Source organism: Acomys minous (genome assembly GCF_964271855.1).
Source record: "Acomys minous genome assembly, chromosome: 13".
NCBI lineage: Eukaryota > Metazoa > Chordata > Mammalia > Rodentia > Muridae > Acomys > Acomys minous.
Window position 1 is genome coordinate 35,905,576 of NC_140495.1, and position 7,274 is coordinate 35,912,849.

A 7,274-nucleotide genomic window follows, 5' to 3' on the forward strand; every position below is an offset into this window, starting at 1 on the left:
AGGCATCACTGATGTCTAGAGAATACATTACCTATTTATATGGCAGGTGATGCAGGCTGTTGACTCACTCTGCAGCCAAGCAACTGAGTGGAACACAGAACTACGGCTCTTTATGCAGCTTATGTTTCCTCCACGCATGGCAGGCTCAGCAGAGATGAAATTCTTATATAAGGCATCTCAAGAGACCCCCAAACCAAGCTTTTCAGTGACCAAATTAAAAGCTGCAATGACTTGTTTTTTAAAAAATGTGGCCGCAGAAATCATCATGTCATGCCTAACCACATTTGCTGTGAGCTGCTGTAATTACCTGTAAATCATAAGTCTACAAATTCAAAAGAAAGGAATGAATTGTAGAGCAACATATGGCCTGCGGCTACTGTTGCAGACATCTTAGAAAATGAGACTTTGTACTTTAGTCACCCGAATGGGCCGAGAGTTAATAAAATCCCATCTTCCTGATTCACAGGGCCATTTTTGAAGATTAAGTAAAGTCTTGGACACAGAGATCGATCAAAGCTTTTATATAGAGACCTGTAAGTCTTAAAGTTAAACACAGATATCTTTTAAATTTATATTACTATCTACTACTTAGTGGGTATGAAAATGAAAATACAAACTGTTTTACAAGCTGCCCACATGCAAAAGAAGCAAGCAGCAGTACAATTTGGTATCACAGGCTTGAATCACACAACGAAGAATATTTGCAGGTTTTGTTTTCGTTTTTGTTTTGGATTTATTTAGAGGTAGCTGATGGAAGTGCATTCCTGATTTCTAAGAGGCACATGTTCAGAAAATGGTAAAATTGTTTCTATTTTTCTAAATGACTCCAAAGATGCTTCTAAACTGTGAGATATTTCAAAGGTTAAATCAACATTATCAACATTTGTTTATAATTGAATCAATGTAATTGGCCCAGAGGCTTTATAATAAGAGTACCACTGTAGAACTGATTGAGATTTGAGAGTTTTACTTTCCTTAAAGTATCAATAGGGTATGGCCTGTGTGAAGTTAATTTTCTCAGTTTATATCACTTCCCTTGAATTTCCACCTTAAAATTGGTTTCTGAGATGATTTTCATTATAACTAATAATATAATTACTATTTTCTTTTAAACCCATTTAATAAGTTATTTATCAGTGAGTAGGTACTTGATAATGATTTGTTTCAAATTTGCTTTATCCTCCTAACCCTTCCCTAAGTGAAGTAACATACAAGCATGACTCCTTGAATCTATCCTGGCTCATACACAGACACCTTCTGAAATGCCCATTGGTAGAAGGTCTGATGAGCAGTTAATCAAAGTGGGCATCACACAGGGAATGGGAGAACATGAAAGAACATATCCTCAACAAAAACTTAAAACCCAACATAGAAGCAAACCAAGCTGCAGTGTTTGCAAATGATAACAGAACTCACACTGCCCACTCGCCATGGCCGCCTTCTCATTCCAGTTCATGCAGCATCTACAACATTCAGAAAGTTTCTCTATCCCTCCGGAGTGGGACCAGATCCATCTGACTGAGCGGTAGGCACATGTCAACTGCTTTCTATGGCACAGACCGAGGACGTTCAGCTCATTCCTAACATTCGCTTTTTAAATGGCAAAGACTCTCAATAAGAATCCTGAAAATAAAAGTATGGTCCAAACCCCTGGCTGTTCACTTAGAAGAAAAGCTCTGCATCCCTGGATGCACTTGCTACCACTACTTTTCTTACATAAACAAAAGACCATAGAGAGCATGGGACGTCCCCAACTTCGTCTTCCAGAGAGATAGGCCACCGCCAAATGAGCTATCAAGAGCATATGTCAAAATAGCTCCAGGCTGAGCTAAAGCAAATCCCTTCCTCATCAACTTACTGAGTAAAATGTAGCCCATGTTATTCTATTATCGCAAGAAGAAATAGCAGACTGGCTCAAATGGACATTTTCTATCTTTTCTGGCTTTAAGATATTTATAGATTAATTGAGTAACTGCCATCTTCCATTATTTTCATGTAGATTTTATGGACACACACTAAGGGCTATTGGATACCAAATGCTTACTTTTGATAAATGCTTCTCAAATAAGAATCCCATCAGTTTGATTCACCACTATCTTAGAACTGAAGAAGATGTGGATAGTGCAGAGGTTAAGAGTGTGTGACGTGGGGTCAGAATTCTGAGGGTCACATCAAAACTGAGTGTTCATTAATTCTGTAATCTTGAGCAAGTCTTTTCTTTAATGAATGGTACAGTTATGAGGATGAATAACAGCTATCACAGTGTTCTGAGATGCAATGGATTTGCATAGTAAAACACAGAACTGTTTCTAGTCTGGGCTCAATCCACACTGGGTTTTTATTCCTTCTTCTCTTTCTCTTTTGCTGTTTCATCAGTTATTGGTGACTTAACATAAAATTTAAAAACTAATGCTGTACTTTAGAATATTATATTTTTATGTTTTTTGCACTACCATAAAATTGTATATGGGGGAGAAAGGGAAGTGAAAATTCAGTTTTAACTGACTATTTTCTGGAATAGAATTAACCCAAGTGATGAGATTTCTTTTCGCAGAACCAAGACAGAGCCTCTTGAGGACCTTTCAAAAAAATTCAGATGAGATACAGTAACTGGCTTCAATACATGAGACCTGCTTCACCTCAGGTCAAAATACAGACACGATTAACACATCAATGTCAATTTGTATATGTTTCCTCTTTCTGGTTGAAAGGATTTTTCCCTTCACAATCGCTGGGGTCCTAGAATCAGCTGAACCCGGTGTGACATGACCTCAGTTTGGTGTTCGCCATGCATCAGGCTAGACTCACTTGCATAACTGTTCCTTGTCTTATGCTCACAGCTGGGAGATAACTAGTTTTTATTTTGAGCCCAAGAGAGGTCCAGGCCAATAGGAAACTATATTTTTCAGCCAAGCATTTAAAATATTTTCTTCTTTCCGTGATAGCAGTTAATGTAAGTAGAGTAGAGAGAAAAAGGGAAGACAGTGAGGGAAGTGGAGGTATAGAGTGAGTAAGGCAGTCGTCCCAAGGCACTCTGAAAGCCTGGCCTTTTTTATTTGTTTTGCCCTCCTCTCAGACTTATCCTGCATGCATTACAGCTTCCTCAATATCTGTCATTTGGTAAAGGCTCAGGAAGATGATGTCCTCTAAAGAAATTTCGACTTGAGCAGCTTGATACTATTGGTTTTTATGTTTGTTTTGTTCTTTTTTTTTTTTCTTCTGCACACCGTTACATAAAATACATCTCAATGATATGTAGGAATTCGAGAAAGTTCTTGCCAGCACTGATATCTTGGTAAACCTATTTTAAATAGTTATCCATGTTGTTTCATTTGAGATCAAAGGGACCTGCTTTGTCAATGAAACAAAACAACCAACCAAACAAGCAAAAGTAAGAAGCATTTTGGTATCCTGTTGGCTAACTCACTCCAAGGTAGTATCAAAACAGGAAGGTAGGTAGAGGAATTGTGTTTGAGATTAAAGGGAACATCTAAAAAACAAATACAAAAGCAAAAACAAAAAAACAAACCAAACCAAACCAAGAACCAACTAAACAAACAAACAAAAGCTAAGAGGTCTCAAACTTCTTTTACAAAATGTTTCTGAATGACTGGCCCTTGGTGACAGTGACTGAATCCAGAGTGTCTCTGTCCTTGCCACATAGCTATTCTCTCTGGTGGAGAAGTAGGCCAGGCCATCTTTGTCCTGGCAGGCACTTAATCAACAGGCCTCAGGGCCCACCCAAGGGGTGAGAACCAGAACATCAGAAAGTCCACAAGTGTTGGAGACTGTTCACAGTGGCTGCCTGTGCTAACTTAACATGAGCTCATAGGTGACAGTTTCTTTCCACACGCTCTTCAGAGCTTCAGGAAGACGGTACAAACAGGAAAACCAAAGATGTATTCTGGCTGATTTAATTAGTCTGAGTCTTCATTCTTGGTGACCTAGGCTGACTTGACATGTCCTATAGTGGAGAGGCTTTACAGCTTGGAAAATTCTCAATAAACTGGGGTTTGGCTTATGCCACCTTCTCCTGGTCTGACAAGGGAATGGGATTTTCCTGAAGGATGTGGCCCATGACTGAAGAATGTCCTGACTGAACCTGAATTCATGGATGCTATAACCCTGGATGACTGTGTTTCACACTGCACACAGAAGGTGGGTACCCATGGGTGGCTCAGTCTTAATCTGCAGAGACTAAGAGCCTCTTCATTCTTAATTTTTTTCAAAAACCACCTTTGGGAAGAGAGGCATTCTTTCAAAGGTCCCAGTCCATCAAGGACCTCTGCTGTCCGTCAAGGTCCTTTTACTAAGCATCTTTCTCCAAAGCAGACAAACTACCTTTGGCTTAAGTGACTTCTTCAGTTGTTTCTATTTTGTCTAGGATATACTAGGAAGGCCACTTCTGGAGGGTTAACTCTAGGTTATGTGCAAGTCTGACCTTAGTCAGAATCACCGGAGAAAGCAGCAGCTGTATGCAGACTGCTGACCTTGTATCCAAGCTGTGCAGGCCTCACAGAGGCACGGCGAAATCACTGAGAAGGTCTGCTTGCTCGTGTTCAGAAGGAGGAGACATGGGCACTTTCAGGCCATTTGACAGTTCCTGTGAAATTTTTAGAACACAGCAGAGGTGGGTACCAGAGATGAGCACTGGCTGTTTTCACCTCGGAAAATCTGAGATGTTAGTCTACTTGGCACAGTGTGTGTTGCTTTTTGAAAGTGGACAGGTTCTGAAGGAAAGACTTAAAACTGACGTTGACTATGAAAATGAGGTCTTGGAGGATGGCACCAGGGAATATACCTGGACTTTCAAAAGCCAAATTGGGGAGCAACAGTACTGAGTTGAAGATCTTAGGTTTCCAAAAGAAACGGCATGTGGAACATTAAAAAGTAAAGGCAAGAGAGGTAATCAACATGAGAGACAGTTAACTGTGTCTACTTGAACTATAGTTTCTCCAAGGTCCTATGGACAGACAGGAATAAATTTTCTCTGTTCCTGTGAATCAAAAAGTACTGTTTAGTTCTTAGGTAAGCTGTTGCTGGAGGTCTAATGGGTGGGTCTGTGAAGAATGAATACATAGACCCCGATGTCCAAATAGGATTTGTGTTCTGTGACCTTGGCTTGGCCAACTCCAGGACAGCATCTGAGATTCACAGGAGCATCCATTCTTATGTTTGCTGCCCCTCCTGATCCAGTGTCTTCCCTCCATTAAAGAAGGAAAGGTAGCTTTAAAAGACACATGGAGGAAAGTCATAGAAGGTTTTATAGATCCACTCAGGATGTCACATGCTTTTTTTTAAATCCCTTTTTGCATGTATGAACATTCAGGACAATTTTCTTTAGTCATTTCTCTTCATTTAAAATATTTGGTTTTGTCCCGGAATGTACTGATAATCACTTTGAGTATGTTTAAAAGCCATCGATAACATTATGCCCAAAGAAAGAGGATGCCTAAAGGAAAGACCTCCCTAGACTGTACATTTTTGGGGGGAATTTTCAGATGACCTATATCACGTCATGCTTTCTGAAGTCGGTGCTTGTCAAGAAACAAGCTACAAAAATAGAACCTTCTAGTAACAAACGATCAGCCATGACCATAGATAGGTACTCAGGTTAAAAAAAAGTAAGTAAGCAAGTTTAAAAAATGAAAAATTGTAATTCAAACCCATAACATGACAATGGTTAGTGATCTAAACTAGCATAGAAATGCTACAAGGAAACCTGTCATTCTACATGCTAACTAAAAATAAATATCCCCCCTCCATAAACGGACACCACACAATAGCATATGTGACATGCAACATTAAAGTTGGTAGTGATCCCACTACAGTCTTTAATCTAAGCAGCAATCTAAAATCTAGAAAATTATCTTCAACAGAGTTGAATGACCAGCCATGTGATATTGTCCAGTTCTAGAAATAGGCTTTGTTTTCGATTTTTAGTTGTGGTATTGGAGATTGAACCTTGGACCTGTGCATACTGGGAAAAAGCTCCTCTAATTCTTTCTGAAGGTTGCTGATACTTTTTATTTAGGAAAATAATTACTAATTGACTTTTCTGAAATCTTATTACTAAACCTACCACAGATCAGAGCAAGGAGCAGCCAGGTAATAATTAATTCACACTTTATGTGCTGAGAAGCTTAGCAGTGTAAGTAAGAGCCAAGTGCCCACAGGTTTTATATGAAAATAGAGCAATAATTATGTACACTATTCACGTTATTTTATTTTTATTGAAAATTTCATTTATGAGTTCTTTATTTACGTTATGTCCTCTTTACCCTGTCTCCTCTTCAACTCCTTTTGTGTCCTTCACTCTTTCTCAAATATCTTCTTTAATTATTCTTGTTACACATACATACATAAATGCATACAAATATACATCCATGAACCTATAAGGGGGCCAGTCCTTGAAAAAGACTGGTTCTCTCTCTCTTAATAGTCAGTTTTCTATAGCTTTTCATTTATGGGTGGGTCTTTGTAAGAGTGCCCCATCCTTGTTAGGATGTCAACTGTTGTTATCATTGTACAGATCTTATTTATTTTTTTGACTGTATTGTTAAGATGTTATAGGTCCAGTACCTGTCATCTAAAGAAGACTCCCTAATCTTCTGGACCTTACACTCTTTCCTCCTTCTCTTCTGAGATGTTCCCTAAATACATTAAAACAAACAAACATGTCTACACCTATGGAAGGACAGTTTGAAAAGATAACATTTTGTTTCCTGAGTGCCCCTAGGAGGCTGAGGCAGGAGGATCAAGGCCAATTCAGGAGGAGTCTATCCCATGATACAAATGAAAGACATCAGCAGCCACAGAAAGGTCTGTGGAGGCTTCTTCTCACCCTGTGTAAGGTCCAGTGTTCAGCTACTATACCACAAATAAACATAGTTAAACACTGGTTTCCCACTCTTGTACATATGGCACCACTCACTGAACTTGATGGTTTATCAGGGGAAAAAAAACCAACAGAAACCAGTTTTGGAAGCAGACATGTTGAAAGGACATAGGACAAACTGGAGAGGACAGATGAGTATAAATATACAATCATATTTTATCATATGTATGTGTAAATTTTTCAAAAATTAAAAATAAAACGATTTTTCCGTTAGCTCCTTTTTAACCCTGGACTCTTATCAAATGGCTGCTGACTGAATGCTGCTGACCGTAGTTTGCTGGTCTTGTTTTGCTGCTCATGTTAACAACACTTGAGTCTTTCTCACAGAAAAGCAAATACTGGTTGACTAGTAATAGCCACCGATTACTGCCTCCCA